Source organism: Myotis lucifugus, unplaced genomic scaffold (assembly GCF_000147115.1).
Source record: "Myotis lucifugus unplaced genomic scaffold, Myoluc2.0 scaffold_588, whole genome shotgun sequence".
Classification (NCBI taxonomy): Eukaryota; Metazoa; Chordata; class Mammalia; order Chiroptera; family Vespertilionidae; genus Myotis; species Myotis lucifugus.
The window spans coordinates 198,780-224,530 of NW_005871636.1; the positions used below are offsets into that span (position 1 = coordinate 198,780).

The window sequence follows — 25,751 nt, forward strand, 5'->3', positions numbered from 1 at the left end:
AAATAAGTTTGGGAACCACTGGTTTAACTCATTGCCTGGAGTGCACAATGTTTGTGGAGTGAGTGAGCAAGTGGATGAATGGATGAACCCAGTCCAGCCCTGGAGGAAGGGAGAATCACTCAATTCTAAGATATTAATCCATCCACTTAGGTATCCTCCTAGGAAATTTCCAGAACATATATCAATGTCGGGCCAACGAATATTATTTCGCCAAAAAAATTAGCCCAGTGGTTGGCTCAGTGGTTGAGCATCAACCTATGAACCAGGAGGTCACGGTTCAGTTCCCAGTCAGGGCATATGCCCGGGTTGTGGGCTCGATCCCCAGAAGAGGGTATGCAGGACACAGCCGATCAATGATTCTCCCTCATCATTGATGTTTCTATCTCTTTCTCCTTCTCCCTTCCTGAAATCAATAAAAATATTTTTTTTAAAAATTAGATATTTTACCTGCCATTTTGAAACTTGCTTTTCAATATATATATTGAAAGTCATTCACACTTAGTACATTTTTATGAATGTAAAAGAAGTTCTCTCCAATGCATCCTATATAATAAAGAGGTAATGTGCAAATTGACCCTCATGCCATAATGCCATCACAAGATAGCTGTGCCCACAGCAGAGGTGGGGTTCCTGTAATGAGCAATCAGCAGGGACCTCAGGCTTCACCCCCTGCCCGGCAGGGCTTGATGGGGGACCTCACACTGTGCCCCCTGCCCTGGTGCTGGGCCGGGGTACCTCAGGCCATGCCCCCCGCCCAGTGGGGCTTGACGGGGGACCTCAGGTCACACCCTTTGCCCCAGGCCAGGGGACCTGAGGCCATACCCCATGCCCCGGCACCCAGCCGGTGGACCTGAGGCCGTGCCCCCTGCCCCGACCCCGGGCCTGGAGACCTCAGGCTGCGCCCCCTGCCCCAGTGCCAGGCCGGGGGTCCTTAGGCCACATTCCCCGCCCAGTGCCGGGCAGGGACCTGAGGTTGCGCTCCCTGCCTGGTGGAGCTTGACGGGTGTGGGGCCGGCCAGGTCTGGGTCTCACATGATTTCAAGGCGTGTGCAGGTGGTTGGGGACTTGACTCTGGGACCGTGGTGTGCCCCAGACTCTGACAGGAGGAAGATTTTCATATACATTTTACTAATTTTCTTTCATCTCTGACACTTCTATTATAGAGAAAGGGCAAATAGCAATATTAAAATATTTCCTCTAATTAATTTCCTTTTAATGTGCATGAATTTCATGCACTGGGCCACTAGTTTTAATTTAAAAAATTTTAAAAACTACATATAGCTTTGTGCATTTGTGTAACTGTTTTTTATAGCATAAATTATTAGAAGTATAATTTCTGGGTCAAAAATTATGCAGCTTTAGAATTTTTCACTGACACTGAAAAGGAAAATTGGGAAGAGGGTGGTGGCTTGCAACCTAGTTCAGTATCTGGTTAAAACTGTAGTCTTACTTCCCCACTCTGACTGACTTGGGCGGAGCTGCAGAGCATGCCCCCAAGGCCCCGCCAAGACTGACTTGGGCAGAGCTGCGGGGACCCTCAGGGGCCACCACAGGAGGAGATATATAGGTCAGAGCCTCCCCACGAGTTCAGTTCAGGCTTTGGATCCAGAATCCCCTGGACTAGCGGATCTGTGAAATAAAGGTTAAACTCTCCTCCCTCAGAGTGCTCGCTGATCATTCTCCCATGCATTCTGCCACAACAACACTACCCACAAGGTTTTAATCACTCACTACATAACTACCTGTTTCCCCCTATCATCACCTAAAATTATCTTTTGTTTTTGCTTTTCCCGCAATCAATAGATGGAAAAGATGCCTCACTATGGTTTTCACCTGCATTTATTTTATGATTCGTAAGTTTGAGCCCCATTTTTCAGGTTTTTGGCCATCTGCACTTCTTAAATTTCCTTGGTTGTTGATTATTTCTACCTATTTTTTATGGGCTTATTAGTTGTTTTTTGAATTTGTAAGAGCCTTTTGAATTTATCAGTTATTTGCTCTTCATTCTGGTGTAGATATTTTATCCTAGTCTGTTGTTTGATTTTGAATGGGTTTTATGGGGTTTTTTCCCCCCTAGGAGTAATGCTGCTATATAGAAGTTTGCAACTATTTGATATGATCAGATTTATCTATATTTTTCCTTTAGCTCCTGAGATTCGTAAAATTTTATGGTTGTTTTTTGTTTTTTGGGTTTTTTTACATTTAAATTTTGGATACACCTGGAATACATTTTGATGTAAAGAATGAAGTAGGAGGCCAATGCTTTTGGATCAAACAGCTGTGCTTTGAAATAAAGCTTTTAACCTTTTGGCTTGGTGCTTTGGGAAAATGCCAAGTATCAATGAAACAGGGGAAAGGGGGGAATGGGTATGGAACCTAAACAAACAGCTACCTAGAAAACATGTCACTAAGTTCCAAAAATACGTTTGATTTTGGATATGTAGATACCAGTCAGTGATTTTGTGGGGTCACCCAGAACCTAATTCATAGAAGAGAAAGCCAACAAGCCAAATCTTAATTGGCATTACACAGGAGATTTCATTACCTCAATTAGAAAGCCACATTCTAATCTTGGCCACATTCTGAGTGGCAGAGCCCATTACCTGGAGTGCTATTTAACTAAGATACTCTTGTGGGCGCCAATCAGGTTCCTGTTCACAAACAACCAGATATAATACATATCGTGGTCTGTGCAAGTGTGCAAAGATAAATGGCATTTAACGCCAACGTGATCCAATGATAACACGGGGAAATTTTTTTCAATTAAGGGACTAACTCACTTTTTGGTGCTCTGTTAGAGCCAAAAAAAAAAAAAAAAAAAAAAAAAAAAAAAGGAGGGGTTAGTTGTGAAAGAAGACAGACGTGCACAGAATTAATTATGGGAGTTTGAGGAAAAATCTGCCACATGTCAAATGAACGGCAGAATACAGAAGCCAGAGCTCTCTGGGGCTAAGGCAGGCAAGACGCTAACACCAAAGGAAAGCAGATGGGAACTGCTCTGGGAATGTGTTGCATGAGGCCAGAAAAGCTTGAATGAATTGGCACTCCCTTCTCCGTGCCTATTAATGGAAATGAGGAGGGAACAGGATAATATTCGGGATTTATGTACAGGGTCCTTGTTCAGGGTACATTCAACCTGATTACCAACGTCTTTTAAAAATACTCCCACTCTGTGTGACTTTCATAAGTTACTTGGCTTCTCTGGGCTTCAGTACATAGGAGGCCCTTTATTAACCCTTAACCCTAAATCTGGAAAAAATAACAGCTTTTTCGGTTCAGAAATGCTGTGACCCTGCTGTGGGGCGTCTATGTCCTGGAGGCAACATGCCAGAGCCGTGTTCAAGAGTCCTTATGTGGATTTGTGGAGAGTCGTGTTTTTAACTTTTATGGAAATTACACTTTAGCAAGATTGATTTTTCCCCTCCGGGCTGGCCTCGTCTGGGGTCGCCATGGTGAATGTTGGGTCAGAAGGCTCCTGGCTTTCAGACTGGTTTCCAAGCCTTCTTAAATCTATCCCAGTGGTGCTGTTCGAAAGGTTCCGAGTTGGGCCGGGTTCACATAGAACAGACTCAAGGCTCAGTGTAACAAAAATGATATTTATTCAAGGCATCCGGGTGCAGATGGGCTGAGTTTGAGAAAGAAGTCAGCACCGAATGGGGAGGGAGCAGGCTTTTCATGTGCCTAGGGAGAGTGGCAGGCTTCGGCTGACACTCGCATCTGGACCATGCTGCAGGCGGCTTCTTGTTAACTCGCTGTATCTGGGCTGGGCTGCAGGCAGCTTCTGTTGAGCACATATCTGGGCTGTGCAAGAGTTGTGGTCTCAGAAGTTCCTGTAAGATATACGCTCAAGGGGAACATCGTTTTACAAGGCTCAGGCTTGCAGAATGAGTTTCCCTTTGACATTTGTTAGATTTTTGTAAGGCTCAAGCCTTGTGCTGAAGTATGGTAGCAATCATCTCAGGTAGAAACTATAGTTTAACTTTAACCCTGCTGTTTGGCTTCTGTACCTATTTGCTTTGTTTAACAATAGAAAAGTTATTTTGATTTTCTGAATTATATAAGTCATCCCATTCGATTAAATACCCTATTGATTGTAATGTGAAATCGCATTTGTTGTGGTCATACTGTTATGGGTTGGCTCAACGAGATAGACCACCGACTCAGAATTTAAATTTGAAAGCCTTTTATTAAGCTGGCCAGCTGACCACAGCCCGTACCTTCCCCTCTGGGAAGCTCGCGGCATGTGGCAAAGAGCAAGTGTGGCATTATGATTTATAGCAAACAGTGTTACCTTAGAAGTTCACAGAAAGTTCATAAGCACAAAGGGGGGGTAAACAGAGTCACACCTGACTGGTCTAAGACAATCTAGCAATTTTTCTTCCATGGTTCCTAACCCTGCAACCCCCCTCCATACGTCAGTCCCTCCTCCCAGCACATACACAATCCTTCTTCATATCCTGGCAACACAATTCTTCCTCATACATCCCCCTCCCTCCGAGCACATTCAATTTCTCATGTCTTATTTCCTCCCCTTAGCACATTCTGTAACCTTCTGTAACCCTTCCATGCCGCAGTCCCTCACCCTAACACAATACTGGTCTTAGAAAGCACATTTTCCTTTACCTGGGAAGGACAGCACGATTATCCCAAGGTCAGAGGGGTCAGAGGGCTCCAGTTAACGTGTCCCTGTTGACTCAGTGTTCCAGAGACCCAAAAACTGTAATTTAGATAACGTGCTTGTCTGACCATGTTCCTCATTCCAGACCTGAGGGCTCTAGATAATGTGTTTCTGTCAATTCAGTGATCCAGAGACCCAGAACTATAATTTAGATAATATGCTGCTTCTGCTTCTGTAAACTGCTTTTTTTGCAAACCAGGTTCCTCATTCCAAACCTTGGGATGTAACCAATACTTTTGTGATCTTTGCCTATATAAGTCTGGTATTGGGGCTGGGGCGGGCACTATGAGATTTGAGAAAGCAAAATGGCCCCTCATAGTCCCGGATTGCAATAAATGTGACTCTTTAATTCGACTTCTTGAGGCGTCCTTCTGTGATTTGTGCTGTACATTACAACAGTGTTCTCCAGTTAACCCTATCACTTTTAAATTCTTCCTTTCTCTCACAGCCCTCCCCTCTTCTCCCTGTTGTCACTGACCTGGTGGGGCCCTCATTGGCACGGGGACCACTGCAATATCCCTCCCACTGGCCTCCTCACTTCTAGCCTTTCGTGCCTTCCTTCTATCCCTGGGGGATTAGGAAGCATCTCTCCACAAAATACACTGAACATGTGTGGAAAATTGATTGACTCACTATTCAAGGAGAGAAGCAGTAAGATGGTAAAGTTGGCTGAGAGGGCATCTTGAGAAACTGGCTATGTGGAGACATTTATAAAGGAATCAAGTTTCCAGGTTAGGTAAAAAAAAAAAAAACACTGGTTCATGCCCTACAAGATGATACAAAGCCATACACTTAGGGACAGCACTTCTCCTGGGCAGAAAGCATTTTCATCTCTACAGACAAGATCTGCAGTGGGGCTCCTTCAAACCTAACTCCCAGGCTAACTTGCCCCGGAAAGCCCCTGCACCCTTCCCGCTTCCAGGGCTTCCAGGGCAGATGGCAGGCTTTCCCACGCCCCTGTCCTTTCTTCTTGCATGTTCATTTTTGACATCTCCCTCGTCTGCAGGTATCAAAAGGCAGCAATCAATAGATTTGTCATGCTAGAACAATATTCACTGGTTCCAAAATGAGTATTTCTGGCATGAGAGGACAATTTATGATCATCTACAGCATGTCTTCTGTGACACCATTTTAATAGGTTTTTCATTGCTTTTTCATTTAAGAAAATGAATTTTGTGACTTTTTAACATTTAAAGTAAACTGGGTTCCTGGACCCAATTCCACCGTGGAAGGGGGTTCCCCATGCCCACAAACAATTCTCAAACAGCAGCGGTGGCTGAGAATTAAACTCAATTCAGATACTACCTGCCATCAGATTCCACAGGTTCAGGGGTCCAGTCCTACAAGACTGTTCCTCCTCTGCCCATCCCCCAAAATACACACCTCAGACGCAAGTGCAGGATGCCTGTTCTGACCAACTGGCCACAGATTGGAGGTCCCAAGGCCACCAACTCAGAATGCCAATTGCAAGTCCAGGTTATTACCTGCATTTCTAACTGATTGGCTATAAACCACAGGTTCCCACAACCTCTTGGGTTCCATTAATTTGCCGGAATGGCTCAGAGAAGCATGTTACTTACTAGGTCACGAAACAGCTGAAAGATGCACAGGGAAAGGTATGTGGGAAGGGGCCCAAAGTTTCCATGCCTGATCCAGGTACACCACTCTCCACGCATCTCCAGGAGTTCATGAACCTGGAAGCTCTTGTAGCCCCATTCTCCTTGGGTGTTACAGAAGCTTCATTACGTAGTCACAATGGATGAAATCATTAGCCTTTAGTGTTTGATCCACCCTCCAGCCCCTCTCCCTTCCCTGGAGCATCTGGGGAAGTGAGACAAAGTTCCAACCCTCCAATCCCTGGGTTGTTTCCATTAGCAACCAGCCTTATCCTTAGGTCCTTTCAAAATTCACCTCATTAACATCACAAAAGACACCTTTTTCACTCTCAACACTTAGGAAATTCCAAGAATTCCAGGAGCTGTGAGTCAGGAATTGTGAACAAAGACCAAATATGTATGAGAAACATATATTTGGTTATCTGAATGACCAAATACATATTTCTTATAAAACACAATATTGTTGAAAGGGCGAGGGCTAGGCCCTCCACCTTGCCCCAGGGTAAGGGCTAGGCCCTCCACCTTGCCCCAGGGTAAGGGCTACGCCCTCCATCTTGCCCCAGGGTAAGTGCTCCATCTTACCTTGGCCACGTGCTTGGCAAGGAGCTTCTTCCCGGAAGTCTAAGCCTCTGCTAGCCACACCCAGGAACAAGACACCGACTTGTGCCTGGCCAATCGGCAGAGCACAGTCCTTTCTCCTCCCCTTACTCCAACTCCCCCTATATAACCCGTCTCCACACAGAGTTATCTCTCTCTGCTTCCTGCTGCTGTGTCAGCAAGGTGGGGGAGCCGAGCTAGCTCGAATAAAGACTGTTATGCTTTTGCATCGGACATGGCTGGCTCCCTGATGTGGTTTCTTGGGGATCCTGAAATCTGGGCATAACAATTGTATTCTACCCTTGGTCTTCGAACACAGATTCTTTACAACAAAACAATCATAAAAGTCAAAAGGTATGGGCATGTAACTAGAATAGCAGTCATTAACCAACCAGTTCATCTTCAGATACAAAAATGTCTCCCAGGGTAAGGGTACAGTGTTAGGTCTGATCAAATAATTGGATCCATAACCCCTCCCTGAGAACTGACCTTTAGACCACTTCACAACCGACATTCCCTTTCACTTAGACCACATTCTAATTGCTAAGACTGTTAGGGGCAAAAATAGAATTTGTGCACGGGTGGGGTCCCTCGGGATGGCCTGTGGGGATCAGGCCCCAATTCACAACCCCAGCCTCCCAGCCCTGCCTGGCACCACCTTGGCCTGGCATTGCCCCTCACCTGCTCCACCATCTCACCTACGGGGAGATCAATTGAGGCCTCAGGACCTGGGAGCCAGGTGGTGGTCCCGCCCCCTGCTGCGGGGCTATCGGGCCCCCGCTTGCACCCACCTTGGCCTGGCACCGCCCTGCTCACCTGCTCCACATCCCGCCATGGTCCCGCTCCCGTTGGGGCCCCTCGGGGTTTGGCAGTGCCTCCACTGCCACCCCGCTGCCAGTGCTGCATCACCAGCGCTGCATTGCCAACACCCTCCATGTTTCATGCTGCTCCCTAGTGGTTAGTACATGTCATAGCGAGTGGTCAAACTCACGCTCGAACTCCTGGTCCGGGGAACTATTTGCATATTAGGATTTTATTATATAGGACTAGAGGCCTAGTGTACAAAATTCATGCATGGGATGGGCGGGGGGGCATCCCTCAGCCCAGCCTGCACCCTCTCGAAATCCAGGACCACTGGCTCCTAACTGCTTGCCTGCCTGCCTGATTGCCCCTAACCACTCTGCCTGCCTACTCGATGCCTTTAACTGCTCTCCTGCCTGCCTGCTCATCCCTAACTGCTTGCCTGCCTGCCTGATTGCCCCTAACCACCTCTGCCTCGGCCCCTGCACCTGGGACCCAGGCTTCCCTCCTCCAGCTGGCCACAGGAAACCAGGACCCAGGCTTCCCTCCCTCTGGCTGGCTGCAGGCACCTGGGACCCTGGGCAGCTTTGCCCAGGCCCCAGCTTTGTCAGGAAGGACATCGGGAATGATGTCCAGAAGACATCTGGTCTATCTGGTCTAATTAGCATATTACCCTTTTATTAGTATAGATGCTCTGTTAACCATGATTGCCTGGTGTTGGTTAAAGAAAGGACATTCTGACCTGGCTTGGAGTTGTATGCCCCCAGGACCTGGGAGTCAACCTAGGACCTGGGAGTCAAACTTGGACCTGGGAATCAACCTTGGAACCATTCTCATTCAAGAACTACCTATTATGATGGAAATATTAACAACATTGTTGCCCAAATAATGGAGTCCCACCCCAGCCTTTTACTTCCCCATGCCTGTAATCCCTATTTCCCCATGTAATCCTTGCTTATCCATATATATATTAAAAGCCAGTGACTGGAACGCCGGAACAACCGAAACAACCAGAACAACCGGTTACTATGATGCCCAGCGAACTAGCCCGATTGGAGGGGGGCAGCTGGCCAACCTCCCACGGCCCCTGATCCCACCCCAATTGGGGGTGGGACTGGCCAGCATCTTACCATCCCCCATTGCCTCCTTCAGCCCCTCCTCCCAACTGGCCCCACCCCCGATGAGCCCCCACCACCCTGATCAGCCCGCAGCTCCTCCTCGAAGCTGGCCACACCCCTGATCACCCCCACCCAACCCTGAATGGGGTGGGGGGCCAAGCAGGGGTCAGCAGCCAGGGGAGGGGCTGTGGGAGGTTGGCCGGCCAGTCCCACACCCGATTGGTGTGGGAGGGCAATCAGGGGTGGGGCTGGCTGGAGGCAGGGGCTTCAGGCCGATCAGGGTGGTGGGGGCCCATCAGGGGAGGGCTGGCTGGCCCACCTCCTGCAGCCCCTCCCCACAGTCAGCCCCATCCCAAATCAGCCCCCCCACCCCAATTAGGGGCAGGGCCAGCCTGGCCCTGATCAGGCCCCAATAAGGGTGGACCAGCCAGCCAACCTCCTGACATCTCCTCCTGACAGGCCTGGCCCCGATTCGCCCTGAATGGGGCTGGGCCAGCCGGACCCCACCTCTGCACAAATTTGTGCACTAGGCCTCTAGTCAACTGGTACCGATGCACAGCTGATGACTGCTAGCATTGCAAGGCATCTTCATCATCTGCCATCTCTGGACTGTTTCTCTTCCATCTTGTCAGCGTGTTGCTTGGGCGACTGCTATTTGGGACTGGAGTAGTTGTCTGTCTGCAGCCACAGGTACAGGGTGAGCAGTTCCTCTCTCAGATTCATTGTTGCAGGAATCCACACAGGCTTGGAGAAGTTTTATGGAAATACACAAGCATATCCTCGACCAAAGGTTAATAAAGGGACCCTTCCATAAACCAGACTTGGGATTTTTTCATTTTAACCAAACCATTTTCCTTTGGCTTATTCTGACACCAGTATAATTACATGGGTGTCTTGCCATCAGCATTACAAGTGAAAAAATTTTAAAGTGATGAAGGCTTGATGTAGTTTACTTATAGGATATTTCTCCACTATCCCCCCTTTTTCTGTTTTAACATGCAAGGGGGACAATTTTTTGCTTCCTGTACAATATTTTGGCTTCTGAAAATTCTGCAATGCAGCCTTGATAACTTTTAATTCAATTCTTAACTTTTAATTCAATTCAGAAGTATGATTGGTCTGAATTCATTGCATGATAAGCAGCTTTACTATGAGATGAACCATCAGTAAAAAATAGTTAATGCTCCAGGAATAGGTTCTTGCCTAGTACAACTAAGTTCCCCTGAATATTCACTTATTTCAATTTGACAATTTAAATCAGTCTGAAATAAGGCTTATTTTCTGACTTTATTTGTCCTTGGGTGTGGATAGTAAGTGACACTAATTGGATTTCTGCTATCAGTCTTTGAGTATATTGACATAAGCTTTGTTAGGGAGGCAAAATGCAAATTACTTACTTTTCTTTTTGAGGTCTAATACATTGTTTTTTAACTACAGTTTTCCAGTTATTTGAAGGAAACTCCTTATGTTTTTTCCCCCAGAGTAATTTCTAGGCCACATTTAGGGAGTTTTGTTTAAAAACTTTTTCCTTTCTTTTAAACAGAGCAACAAACTTGGTTGCTTTTCAGATGCTGGCCAATACTGTAATGCATATATATCAAGTAAATGAATCTCTTTTTTTACTTATGGTGTCTTATTAACGATGAGATTTAATGCTTGAATAATAACTTTTAGTTTATTTTGTAAATAGTAGTGGAAGAGATTTTAAAATTTCTCCTTTTTTTTTTTAAATAAAATATGGAACGCTTCACGAATTTGTGTGTCATCCTTGCGCAGGGGCCATGATAATCTTCTCTGTATTGTTCCAATTTTAGTATATGTGCTGCCAAAGTGAGCACTAAAAATTTCTCCTTTTTATTAAGCTTAAAATTTACTTTTAAACAGTATTCTTTCTGGCTAATGCTCATTTGCATACATATTCAAATTTTTACTTTGGCCATTGTTAGGCCCAATTGTTTATAAAAATATTGGCTTCTCATATAACTGAATTTATATGAGACCTTGATTATATTGTTAAAAGCTAATTTATTAAGTAATTAAAGTAGGCATCTTTATTGAAAAAGCAAAGTAAGCAAACTTATACATTTGACCTATGAAGTACAAATGCTGCCCCATCCCCCAGCCTATTTAAAGAGCAGGCTACCGGAGGCTTCTTATCTTAAAATTCCCTTGCTGAATAATCTGGTTTTGCTTAAGAAGTATTCAGCAACTTTGTCTTGCCCTCCTTTAGAGGTTGAGGCTTTTATAACATTTAAAATATATGTATATAAATAAAACATAGTTTTATTTTTTATTTGATAATGCTTCCCACGTGTTTTCAAGTACATTAGATCGGACTAATTTAGTTCAAAAATATTTCTTTTAAGAAGAGAGTAAATCCTTGAATCATTCTAGGACCCTTGAAATGTCTCAAGGCTATCTCTTGGTTAAAGTCTTGAAATTTAACTTGGAAAGACCACCAAATATATATAACCCAAATATTATATTCTATACTTTTTGTAATTATTCTAAAAGATATTAATTAAATTTAAACTGGTTTTTATATTAAAAATTTGGTTCAGACCATAGAATTAATCCTCCTTTTTAAATTAGACCATATAAAATATTATATCTTAGGTTAAAATTTTACTACATGTAGTACACATCAGGACTAAAATGTATTTTGAACTACTAATTTCTCCAGAAAAAACTCAAGATTTATTTTTCTCAAAAATAAATTTCTAAACTTTATGCATTTTATTATCACAACCATATAATTTCTCCTAACTTAATTTGAATTTTAACTCTTAGAAGCCTTAAATTTTAGGTGGCAAGTTAAATACTTAGCAGTTCTTAGATTAGTAATACCTTCATATTTTTAAGGATATCCTAATTATAAAAAGCCAGGGCCATCACGAACAAAACAACCTGAGGAATGACCAAACAGCAGGCTGTGTGGGGCAACCAGGCCGGCAGGGGGGTTAGTGAGAGTTGACCAAATGACTGAACAAGCAGTCTGCGTGGGGCAACCAGGCCGGCGGGGGGGATAGTGAGGGATGACCAAATGACTGAACAGCAGGCTGCATGTGGTGACCATGCCGGCAGGGGGGTTACTGAGGGATGATCAAACGAATGAACAGCAGGTTGTGTGGGGTGACCAGGCCACAGGGGGAGTAGTTGGGGGTGACCAGGCCGGCAGGGGGACAGTTGGGGGCGACCAGGCCGGCAGGGGGGCAGTAGGGGGCAACCAGGCCAGCGGGGGGTTGTCAGGGGTGACCAGGCCAGCAGGGAAGCAATTAAAGGTGACCAGGCCAGCAGAGGGGGGAAGTTGGGGGCAACCAGGCTGGCAGGAGGGGCAATTAGGGGCAACCAGGCTGGCAGGGGGGCAGTTGGGGTTAACCAGGCCAGCAGGGGGGCAGTTTAGGGATCGGGCCTAAACCAGCAGTCAGACATCCCCCAAGGGGTCCCGGATTGGAGAGGGTGCAGACTGGGCTGAGGGGACCCCCCCTCCCCCGTGCATGAATTTCATGCACCGGGCCTCTAGTATTTTAAATAAAATACAAGACATATTTAATTAATAGATTCAATTATGTCCTCTAGATTTTTCATATGAGGCAAACTTGGATTGCTATTCCAGCATTTTGTCATTTTAAAATACCTATATATTTCATAAATTTTTATTATTTAATTCAGTAAACTCCAAAGTTATAAGTTATCAAAGACTTTGGAAGCAGGCCTGTAGCCCTTCGAATTTTAAAACTGCCACATTCTTCCTTAGAGATAACATCTAAGGTTACTGCTGTGGGGTTCTCCACTTTTACAGGGAGAAGAGTAACTGGACCCCCACCATCAATATACCTATAGTTATCACTGAAAAGCTCCACTACAGATCCTTCATTTTAGTTACATCTATTTATTTATGTTTTAACAATTTTGAGATTCTAAAGACAATTATAACCATCTTAGGCATTTACTTTGGCAAATTCTGTAACAGAGATAACTTACTGGCTTTCAGTGGCTTCAATGTTAACCTTGGAATGTGGTCCATTATTATTCAAGAACTTACCATTATTATGGAAGAACTAAGCTTGTTGCCTAAATACAGCCTGTATATTTTCCTTGTGTCATTTTTGCCATCTTTTAGAGAAAAAAACAGTCGGGTTTATTCTATAGCATCCATAAAGAGATTGAGCTCAGTTTAAGAGGCCATCCAAAATCAGGTGGGCTGTACCTTTCTCTTAAGCCAGCCTTTTTCTCTTCACGAGTACAGAAATCCCAGATGCATCCCTAAATTCTGCCAAATTTTAAATGAAGGACTGGGAAATAAAAACATGGCAAAAATTAGATTTTTAATAGCACTCTTGAGAGTGGGTGTCCATTTTACAGGATCACCAAAAGACTTATAATTAATGGGCCACGTGTACCGCTCATATTCTTTCTCCCCACACCCACATCCTGTTTGCTTTGGGGAAATTCAGTAAATGGCCTGGCTACATAGGTTTCTTTTCTTATTAAATTAAATTAAAGGCATGCTTAATAGACTAACAATAAACAACAAAGACAAATAAAACAACAATCAACGGACAAGCACCTATAACATATAGACAAGACTTAAAAAATTAGAGTTCTTTTCATGGATTTTTTTCAGATGCTTTACATTTGCCTGGGACTTACAGCCAGAATGTAGCCTAGATCTCAGCCTATTGTTCACAGATCTTATCTTATTCTTCTCTTCATAGCATTTACTGGTGTCTAAAGTTATTTTAGCTAAAATCTGCCTGTCCCAAGTCATCATATGGTAATTTTCAAACAAAGCATTAAAGAGTCCCCCTGTGAAAGGACTGACAGCTCCATCCTCTCTAGCTGCTGCGCCCCTCCACACTAGAAGTGGAGGATCTGGGGCCTTTTTAGTTATTACAGACTTTTAATCCCCAATACGAATTAGGCATAAAGTAACTTGAACAAGAACCTACATAGTTAAAGATGACAAGGGCACTCATTTTCCTTGAGCTTGATTTAAGAGAGTACCTTTTGACATTTTAATTATTTTATCCTTGAGCATACAAGCTAAAAATTTACAATGATATTTTTGCATTTTAATCGAATTCTTCCCCATTATAGCCTGGCTTGAAAAAAACATTCCAGCCCATTTTGGATCAGGACTTCCAAAGCGTGGTACAGGCTTTGTGTGCAGTGAATCTTCCCACCTTTTTCAGTGATCCCCACCTTTTCCTGGTAAACTTACTTTTTTCGCTCCAGCGAATCTTCTTCTCCAAGTGTCCCTTTCGTGGTACCAAAATGCCGCAACCTTTTGCAGTAAGGATTCAGGATCTGGAGAAGGGGCTGCACACAAACAAATATACTATACAAAAAATATAAATTTAGAAGGCATGGGGGAACCAAGCAGAGACCTACTCTCTAGTGGAGTGGCTGCCTGAATGTCTAGAGTAGACCCATAGCTTTATATTTACTAGAATATACATTTGCCCTTTAGTAAAGCAAACATGCATATCAAAGGTAAGGTTTGGTAAAACAGAAAAAAATTATCAGGTTAAGGGATTGCCTTGAGCCACTATTGTCTTGACAGAACAATAGGTGCATAGTTTTTAGCCCTTGCTAAAGACCAAGGTCCATCAGCCTTCTGTGTTCCCTACTGCACTTTCATGATAGTGTAGACCAGTGGTCAGCAAACTGCGGCTTGCGAGCCACATGCGGCTCTTTGGCCCCTTGAGTGTGGCTCTTCCTAAGCCTTAGGAGTACCCTAATTAAGTTAATAACAATGTACCTATCTATATAGTTTAAGTTTAAAAAATCTGGCTCTCAAAAAAATTTTTCTTTTTTTTTCTAAAATTTATTTATTAATATTTATTTCTTAAAGTATTACAAAGAGTATTACACATGTCTCCTTCCCTCTCCCCCCTTGACATTCCCCCCGCTTCCCCTACCCCTCAGTGTCTTATGTCCATTAGTTATTCTCATATGCATGCATATAAGTCCTTTGGTTGATCTCCTACTCCCCCCAACCCTCCCCAGAGTTCCCACTATAGTTTGACAGTCTGCTCAATGCTGCTCTGCCTCTGTATCCATTTTTGTTCATCAGTCTATAATGGTCCTTATTATCCATAAATGAGTGAGTTCGTGTGGTATTTTTCTCAGCTTCCCAGGGGCTATCTCAGCCTCACAGGGGCCTTCCCAGCTTCACAGGGGCCGTCTTAGCCTCACAGGGGCCGTTTCAACATCACTGGGGCTGTCTCAACCTCACCGGGGCCGTTGCAAGCTCACCAGGGCCGTCTCAACCTCACCGGGGCCGTCACGACCTCACTGGGGCCAATTCAACCTCACCAGGGCCGTTTAAGCCTCACCGGGTCTGATTCAACCTCACCGGGGCCATCTCGACCTCACCGGTGCAGTCTCGACCTCACCGGGGCCGTCTCAGCCTCACAGGGGCCGTCTCAACCTCACAGGAGCCGTTTCAACCTCACCGGGGCCGTTTCAACCTCACCAGGGCCGTTTCAACCTCACCAGGGCTGTTTCAACCCCACCGGTGCCGTCGCAACCCCACCGGGGCCATCTCAGCCTCACCGGGGCCGATTCAACCTCACCGGTGCAGTCTCGACCTCACCGGGGCCGATTCAACCTCACCAGGGCTGTCTCAACCTCACCGGGGCCGTCCCAGCCTCACCGGGGCCGTCTCAGCCTCACAGGGGCCGTCTCAACCTCACTGGGGCCGTCTCAACCCCACCGGGGCCGCCTCAGCCTCACCGGGGCTGTCTCAGCCTCTCGGGGGTCGTCCCAGCCCCACAGGGGCTGCCTCGGTACTACAGGGGCCGCCTCGGCCTCACGGGGGCCGTCACGGCCTCACGGGGGCCGTCTTGGCCTCACAGGGGCCGTCTCAGCAACACAAAGTTTGGCATTCTGTCCTTTGTTGGGCAGCTCTTTGCTGGACAAAATCTCCAGGCGTTCCTGGTGGCTGAACATCTGGTATGCTTGCTTGGATTTCGTTTTCTACCAAGTGCACAGACTGCCTGTCTGTCGTCTCCCAGTGTCCCATGTGAGACTGGATCTGGTGGACCTACCTGTGTGTTTGCTGGTACAGCGGTTCCACGTTGCCAGCCCAGCTGGGTCCGGCTCCGGCTTCCTCCAAACCTGATTCTGCTTCTTTATTGTGTCCTTTATGTATGTGAGGAGTTGAAATCTGCATTCTGCTGGGCTGGGCTGAAAAAGCACTGGTGGTTCTCTTTGTGCCACTAGCACAGCTTGGGTGGGGATGTAAATTGAGTAGGGCGGAGCAAGGGGCAATGGCGTCTCCATGACTCCTTGCCTCTCGGAGACTCTGCATCTCGCGTCCCCAAGTACCGGCGATCAGCTCCGTGAGACAGCCACTCTTGCTCTCTGGCCCATTGCAAGGCATCCCGCCTCTCCCCGTAGGGGTCTGGGACCTTAGAATTCCGCCCCAAACCAGCTCAGTGGACTTGAGAGTCTGCAGCCCCTTCCGACTGAAAAAAACCGCGCATCCAGTTGCAGCCCGCCTGGCGTGCAACTCCGTACCTCCATTCTTGGAGCCTCTGCACGATGTACTCAGTCTCAATGCTCTTCTTTCTTTCCTTCCAGTTGTAGAGCTTCCATTGGGCCAGCTTTCCCATGGTTCTGAATGATAACTGTTTGTTTTATAGTTGGTAGTCTCGATGTTGTTGTGGGAGGCAGCACGCACAGGTCTGTACCTTACGCCGACATCTTGGTTCTCCTCTCAAAAGAAAATTCAATCGTTGTACTGTTGATATTTGGCTCTGTTGACTAATGAGTTTGCCGACCACTGCTGTAGACAATGGATAGCTTCCAGGAAAGTTGATGCCACAGTCTTCTCAGAGAAATAGAAGAATAGGTGGTGCAGGGAAGAATGAGTTTGTAAGAATGAAAGTGCGAATGAAAATAATTCCGCCCAGCTGAAAAGAATAAAATAGTAAGTAAGGGTAAATTAAAAAAACACACCATCAAATAGCATTTAGGGTTCAGCCAAAGACTGCTTATACAACTTTGTAATGAAGTCAAGCAACCTGGTTCGATGTTTTTGTTTTTTGTTCTGCCAGCACTATTTACACAGTGTGTGGGCACACGTACAGGAAAATTGGAGCTAGGTTACCTTGAGATGGGAAATAGACTAAACTCCTGAAAAGAAAATCAAGGGTGAGAAGAAGGGAGGAAATTTATGAGAGCAGAGAAATGGTTGAACATGAGGTCCACACTGGATAGGGAAACAATGAAGCCAGTGCAGACCAAGGCATTGAGAGAATAAGGAAGAGTTGAGGAACCAGAAATTGAAGTGCTATTGCAGAGCAGGTGTACAAGGAAAGAGGATAGAAAAAAAGGTAAAGGTCACTGTCAGAGAAAAGAACTTCAGGGTTTGTAATTTCAGTTCTGCAACAAGACCTGACCAAGTGGGTGGCTGAAGTGGAGAGGAGGAAGACACAGTGAGGCCAGATGCTGGAGAAGTCACTCATCTGGACACTGGAGACAACCCAGATGACCACCAAGGACAGAGTGCTAGGCAAGCCTCAGATTCAGGGGCCAGGATACTTAAGGCATCTGGAGGTATACGCAGCAGGCAGTGTGGCTGGCTGGTGAAGGCTTACGAGGGGCCAATCAAATCACTGTCTGCAAGCAGAAATGGAGAGTCGAGAGGTGGTACATTCTCCTGGTGCCAGCATGGAGGAATTGTGAGGCTGTGGGGAGGGATGTTAAAAATAAAAAAAAAGGCTGAGCCCACAAGAGTGAGGACAATGATAACAGCAAGGACTTCCCAGTTCAAAGGGTGGGAGAGTCAGGTTGGGTGTGGGAGTCAGGCCACTCAAGCGAAGGCACTCCCTTCTGAACCTTGAACACCTCTGAGCCTCATAGCACCCCCTTTCCTATCAGCCTTCAGCTGGCTTCCTGAAACTTCAACCTGAGATTTCCTCTTGAAGTTTTCCTCAAGTTACAGGATTTCAGTGGTGGCATCGTTCTCTTTGCCCAAAGGGCCTCCAATGCTCACTTTCTGGGTTAAAATAATAGGTTTGAACTCTACAGAAGATCTTTCAAGGAATAACAGGTGTTCAATTAGGAATGGTCTCCCCCTAGGTAATAACTGGATGTACCTGGACAATTGCTACATGACAGGTGGCCCCTTGGCTGGACAAAGGTTCTTGGTAAATTAACTACCAACAGGGAAATGTTGGTGAGGAAAAATTCTCAGAAGGAAAGAATCTAAGAACCAACTGTTCTCAAGCAACTCACTCATTTTTCTTCCTTTTACTTCCTTATTACTCCCCCTCCCCCACCACACTCCACCCCAATCCTAACAGGCTGCAAGGAGGCCATGTTGAGTAGTGTTTATAAGCAGTTTGAGTCTCCAGTGCAACTCTGCACTGGTCCTAGCTCCATCACTCCCCAGCTCCCCAGCAAACTGCATAATTTCTATAAGTTCCAGTACCTGCACCTCTAAACAGGATGATAATACCATTTACTTCATATAGGGTTTTGTAGCTATTAAGTGAAATGTGGTTTCAAAGCCTGGCATATGGTAAGTATTTAGTAAATATTAGGTATTATTCCTGATACTAACCATATTAGCATCAGTACTGTTAATATTAAAATATTCTACACACATAAACATATTATACACATACTAGAGGTCCAGTGCATGATATCACATGAGACCCAGACTCGCCGCACCAGCGGGACCCAAACTGACTCCCACCCACCAGGCGGGAGGCAGGACCCAGACTGACTCCTGCCACACCGGGTGGGATGTGGGACACAGACTGACTCCCGCTGCACGGGGGTGGGGGGAGGGGGGCTGCGGAACCCAGAGTCAAGTCCCCATCCACCCGGGTCCACATGCAGCCCTGTCCGCCCACGTGTGCCTCAACATGCACGCAGCCTCCTGGTGACTAGTCTTTGGTCGTTCCGTGTTACGGCCTCACAGCCACAGGCCTTTTATTAGATGTGTATGTATCATATACCAGGTCCTCAAAGAATGTTTATTGAATGAATGGATGAATGAATGAATGGATGTCCATGCCCTTCTCCAGGGATGCACTAATCTAGTCATGGACATTAGAGATACTGAGAAATTTGGTTTCCTCTTTCTTGCATATGAAAATTGAAAGATAGTTGCCAAACACATTTCTCCATTGGACAGAAGAATCAACTCGGCCACCCCTATTTTGTCCTTATGACTAAGATTTATAAAGTCTACCACAATTGCCTGCTGCCTGGTTTTCATTACCTGTGCACCAACCACCATTCAGTTCACCCTCCTTCCTGCCCAGGCTCCAGGCCTCCTTTCTGAGAGGCAGTGGCCTCAAATATTTCTCTCCTCAGGATTTACTCTTCAGCTTCCCCTCTAGCTTCTGGTCATCCTCTCTTCTTCCTTCCTTCACTAAGCTTCTCAGTGTGGTTTCTTCATCCACTGTCTCCATTTCTCCACCTTCTGTTCCTTCTTAAGACTTTCTGAAATCTGGTGCCTAAGTCCACCAATTTATTTTTTTAAATATATTTTATTGGTTTTTTACAGAGAGGAAGGGAGTGGGATAGAGAGTTAGAAACATCGATGGGAGAGAGACATCGATCAGCTGCCTCCTGCACACTCCCTACTGGTGATGTGCCCGCAACCAAGGTACATGCCCTTGAGCAGAATCGAACCTGGGACCCTTGAGTCCACAGGCCAACGCTCTATCCACTGAGCCAAACCGGTTAGGGCATAAGTCCACCAATTTATTGACACTGTTCCTTTTAAGAGTTACCCTGATTAATCCATTTTTTTCCTGGAACTAGACTCAAAACTGCATTGCCCTCCTATTTCATTCCTTCTGGGACCACTTATTGTTGGACTACAGCCATTGTCAATGTGGATATCATACTCTTCCTATTTCTGGAGCTAGCCAGTCTGTGCTAATATACAAAGGAAGAAGCTAAAAACTTGTTTTAGTCATATATGGCTATATATCAAATAACGTCAAATAACAGTATTTTAACACAATAGTAATTATTAAGTATATCTAATAATGTTGAGAATTTTTTTCATGTGCCTATTTGTCATTTTATTTCTTCAGTGAAGTATCTAAATTTTGTGCCTTTTTTTTTTAGTTTTTGCTTTCTTACTATTGATTTTTGAGATTCCTTTATATATTGTTGATATGTATAACCAGATATGTGATTTGCAAATGTTCTGTTAGGCTGTAGCTTATATTTCAATGTTATTCAAAGAAGCCGTTAATTTTGGTGAAGTCTAATTTATCCATTTTTTTTAATGGCTTACATGTTTAGGACAATATCTAAGAAATTGTTCCCTAACTGTAGGTCACAAAACTTTTCTTCTATGTTTTATTTTAGAAGATTTAGTTTTAGGTTTTACATTTAGAGCCATTTTTAACACATAATGCAAGGTGTAGATTGAAGTTTTTTGTGTTTGCATATATTCAATCATTCCAGTGCCATTTGTTGAAAAACAAGCTTTTCTCCACTGAATTGCCTTAAAAAAAAAAAAAAGAGCAGAGATCATTAACGTTTATTGCTTTATACTTTACAAATTCTTATCTATACATTTGAGAGCCCTTTATAATCCTTTCTGGTAAGTCTTTCAACACATTGGCACATGTTCAATTTGTAACAATAGTCAGTGACCTTAGTTCCTGTTGTAGACTGAGATCCAGCTTCCTATGACTCCTGGGATGACACCTGCGAGTAACGGGTAAGCTCTTTCAGCTTTTAGGTCCTGCTCTATTCATTTGTAGATATGGTAGTTAGTTCAAATTGAGTAAAAATACACAGAAGTTCAGCATTCACAATCAAGAAAAATGGCAACTGCTGGGGACCTACTGAGTATTAAGTCCTGCTCTTGTGGTCTCCCTTCAGACCTCCCAAAGGGCATCCTAGGCCTCAGTTCAGAGCCACAGTAGAAGGATGGAGGTTAGAACACAAGGCCACTCTGCAGACCTCTACCCTAGTACTCAATCCCTGAAAACCCATTTGATGTGGAACAATTGACATTTACCAAGGTTTCCCATTCCTCTTGGTTTTAAATCACATACACACACACACACACACACACACACACACACACACACACAAACCATCCCAAATGTTCTGTGACCAAGTGAGGAACAAATTTTTCAACTCCCAGCCCCTCTCCGCTGGAATTCAGATCTGTATATTTCTCTGCCCTCAGATGTCTCATGCACTTGGACTTACAATGTCTAAAGTTAGGCTCTTGATATCCCTTCCATTAACCAGCCCTCCTCTCAACCAAATCAGCTTCTCTTCCAGGTTGCTCTTCAGTAAATGGCTCGTATGAGAAACCCAGGAGTCATCATTGACAACAACTTAGATATTCCCCAAAGCAGAAGTATTTTGTAAGCATTAAATTGAATAATATAGACAAATTGCTCGACATAAAAGTAGGTGCTCAATATCTAATATTATCTTGTTAGGATCTATATCAAAGGGCTGTTAGGCAAAGGGGTGTCACTGATGTCCCTACATCTGTTGCCACATTTGTGGGACCTCTCACAGTAAAATTTTAATTTGGATTCTTTATTTTTTTAAAAAATTATATATATATATATATATACATATATATATATACTAGAGGCCCGGTGCACAAAAATTTGTGCACTCGGGGGGGAAGGGGGGGTCCCTCAGCCCGGCCTGTGCCCTCTCGCAGTCTAGGACCACTCGGGAGATAATGACCTGCTGGCTTAGGCCTGCTCCTGGGTGGCAGAGGGCAGGCCCAATCCCTAGGTGCAGCCCCTGGTGAGGCTCAGAGCAGGGCCGATTTGGGAGTTGGGGTGCCGCCCCCTGTCATGCACAGAGCAGGGTGGATTGGGAGGTTGCGATGCCACCCTCAGTCACGCTCAGGGTAGGGCCAATTGGGGGGTTGGGGCACTGCCCCCTGTCACACTCAAGGCAGGGTTGATGGGGAGGTTGCAGCGCCACCCCCTGTCACGCACAGAGCAGGGCCGATCAGGGGGTTGAGGAGCTCCCCCCTGTCACTCACAGAGTAGGGCCAATAGGGGAATTAGGGCACCGCCCCGTCACACACAGAGCAGGGCCTATCAGGGGGTTGGGGCGCCACCACTGTCACACTCAGGGCAGGGCCAATGGGGAGGTTATGGATCTACCCCATCACACACAGAGCAGGGCCCGTGGGGGGAGGGTTGGGGCGCTGCCCTCTATCACCCCACAGAGCAGGGCCGATCAGGGGTTTGGGGTGCTGCCACTGTCACACTCAGGGCAGGGCTGATGGGGAGGTTATGGCTCTACCTTGTCACACACAGAGCAGGGCCTGTCGGGGCGGGGGGGTTGGGGCGCCGCACCCTGTCTCGAGGCTCCGCTGATCCCGGTGATCAGGGGGTTTGGGCGCTGCCCCCTGTCACGCTGATCCGGTGCCAGGAGGCCTCGAGGCTCCGCTGATCCCGGTGCTGGGAGGCATATTACCCTTTTACTATATAGGATAGAGGCCTGGGGGCCGGCTGGTTTGCCCTGAAGGGTGTCCTGGATCAGGGTGGGGGTCCCCACTGGGGTGCCTGGCCAGCCTGGATGAGGGGATAATGGCTGTTTGCAGCTGGTCACACACCCTTCAGGGTGGGGGTCCCCACTGGGGTGCCTGGCCAGTCTGGGTGAGGGGCTGAGGGCTGCTTTCAGGCTGGCGATTGTTGACTGAAGCTCCCAACCCCTCCTTTTTTTTTATTTTATTCTGGGCCAGCTTTAACTCTGGCTCTAGCTTTGAGGCTTCCGCTGGTTTGTTTGCGTTCTATAATCGAAACAATGTATAACTCCAGCTCTGAGATCCCGGGGTTTTGTTACAAAGTTTCAAACTGCCAGCTCAGAGGCCGGCAGCGCAGGCGGGAATGTTGGAGTCCTCCTTCACTGCAGCAAGCAAGCCTCATGTTCGCTTCCAGCTGCCTGGCTGCCGGCCGCCATCTTGGCTGACAGTTAATTTGCATATACTCACTGATTAGCCAATGGGAAGGGTAGCGGTCGTACGCTAATTACCATGTTTCTCTTTTATTAGTGTAGATAAATTGATTTTTTTTTTTACAGAGAGGAAGGGAGAGGGATAGAGAGTTAGGAACATGAGTGAGAGAGAAACATCAATGTGCCCTACTGGGGATGTGCCCACAACCAAGGTACATGCCCTTGACTGGAATCGAACCTGGGACCCTTCAGTCCACGGGCCGACACTATCCACTGAGCCACACCAGTTAGGGCTGGATTCTTTATTCTTTCTTAAATTTCTCCAACGGGATTACATCATAAAGCAGTTTTCCTTTTTAACTTCTTATTTGGACAATTTTAGGCTTACAGAAAATTTGCAAAATTAGTACAAAGAATTCCCTTATATCCTTTACTGAGATTCCCCAAATATATTTTGTTTGCTTTCTGAACCATTTGAAAGTCAGTTACAGACATAGTGCCTCTTTACCAATAAACATTTCAATTTGTATTTACTAAATATAGAACATTTTCTTAAATTACCATGATACAATTACTAAAATCTGAAGATTGACATTGATACAATGCTAGTGTGGTGGGTGTTTTTTTTTTAGCACAGAACTTTTTATTCAGAGAAAGAGGCAAAGGGTTGGGGCCAGCCTCCCTCCCCATAAATCCTAATCTTGTTCTGACAAAAATTGGTGACTAGTCCGGCAGGTTTGGCTCAGTGGTTGAGCGTTGACCTATGAACTGGAGGTCACAGTTTGATTCCTGGTCGGGGTGCATGCCAGAGTTTCAGGTACAAACCCCTGCAGTGGGCATGCAGGACACAGCTGATCAGTGAATCTTTCTCGTCATTGATGCTTCTGTCTCGTCCTCTTCCTTCCTCTCTGAAATCAACTAAAATATATTTTAAAAAGACAAAAGTTGGTGGCTAAGCAGAATATTACATTGTCAACAGTCACCACAGAGAGGCTACTGTGTCATTGGTGTGAGGACACAAGGCCCAGGGGTAGACAGGTTATGTGTGGGGAACACATAACCCTGGCTGCGGCCCAGTCCAGCCCCTCCCAGAGTGGGGTCTGAAGTGGCTGAGGTCTAGTATGGAGATGGGCTCAGCGAGGAGAAAGGGCTTGGTCTGTGTGCAGGTAAAATGCTTCCCCACCAACCAATCCGAAAAGAGAACAAGTCAAGATTCAAATGTTTATGATCTAATCTATAGATCTTATTTACATTTTGCCAATTGTCCTAATTAAGTCCTTAACAAAAGAAAATTCTAGATCATGCACTGCATTTAGTTGTCACAGTTCTTTCAACCCCTTTGATCTTAAACATTTCCTCAGTCTCTTCATTTAATGACATTGATATGTTGGAGAGGCAGGTGGTATTTTATAGAATGTCCCTTACCTTGGATTATGTCTGAAGTCTCCTCATCATTGGATGCACATCAGGTGTTGTATTAGGAGCACAAAAGTGACGGTGTGCTCTGCTCAGTAATGATACTGTTTTAAAATGAAAATCTGTTGGATAGACAAAAGATTACCCAGCAATGCAAACAGTAGAAATTGCCTACTCTCTCAGACTGGAAGAGTTGGAAAGACTACTCACGGATTTTGAAGGGCTTGTCACTCAGGACTGAACATCTATTCAAAGGATCTGAGAGACTTCCAAGAGAATCCATTTAATTTCTAGCATTATATAACTCAGCTAGGGATAAAAACCAGATCTATGAGTTAAATAAAATAGAAAATGCTTTTCTATGTTCCTTAGAATTATACTTTCAATTCATAAAGGTGTTAAAAAGATAGAAATTGCAAGCACATATTCTGGGGTGGGGAGATGTGACAGCCTAGGCTGTGAATGGCTGAACATGAATTAGAAGCATCTTTAGGCTCTATTTCAAAATCTTAGACTTGTAATTATGCAAATAAGTGTATGCTACTCTCTATTTAGAATAGGTACATTTAATGTGCAAGCACTAGGCCCATGCAAGCATACCAGTGTGCTTATGCACATTTGTGCACACATACATCTAATCAGTGAAGAAAATATTACTATACAATGGCAGGTGACTTTTGGGTGATTTGATTTGATTTTTTTAAACATGTTTTTATTGATTTCAGAGAGAGGAAGGATGAGGGAGAGAGAGAGAGAAATATCAATTATGCCTCCTGAATGCCTCCTACTTGGGGATGGAGGCCACGAACCAGAAATATGCCTTGACCAGGAATCAAACCATGACCTCCTGGTTTATGGGTCAATGCTCAACCACTGAGCCACACCACCAGGCTTGAGTGATTTTTATATGTTTAACAAGCAGTAAGAATGTTAAATAAGGTTGGCACTTTTTAGTAAGTTCAGACAATTAAAAGAGTCCTTAGAGAGCAAAAAATAAATAAAAATTAAGTGGGAGAAAAAATCCTATGCCTATTTTTATTGAACCAGGATAAGTTATCTTCCAAAGATATTCATTTGATTTGAAATGTTGCCAATATATAAAACAATGATTTATGTTCCAACTTCTGGGAAACTGTCAAGTTCGAGGCTTATTAGAACATCTGGAGTTAAGTTTCCATCAGTGATACCAGTAATATGACAGTAATCAGCTTTTTATTATTATGATAGTCATTATCAACTCAGTAGCAATATAATACTGATTTAAGTTGGCACAGTCTCATTTATCTAGAATAAAAGTAAAGGTAACATTTCCTCCTCCCACTCCCCACTCCCAGCCAAACCATATTCTTTCTTCCTTTTTTCAAGCTACAACAAATGAGAAGGTGATATTGGAACTTTTCTATACATTTTTAAAAATCCAGTTATGTCATTAGGTCAACATTTATTCACCCAATTTCCTACACCATTTCCAGGCACAACTGCTTTTACAATTATGTTAATCAAGATTATGGCACATAATCAAGCTCAAAGAACGATAAGTTATATGACATGTAATTTTAGTGTAATTTTATTCCATAGTTATGAGTTGATTGC

General features: G+C 44.9%; 1 non-coding gene across 1 annotated transcript; it reads right to left on the reverse strand.

The window, feature by feature from the left end:
• Positions 1-10,541: 10,541 nt before the first annotated feature.
• LOC111823636 lies at positions 10,542-10,648 on the reverse strand. The gene has a single exon (XR_002826706.1). It is a non-coding gene; the product is annotated as a U6 spliceosomal RNA (small nuclear RNA).
• Positions 10,649-25,751: the final 15,103 nt, after the last annotated feature.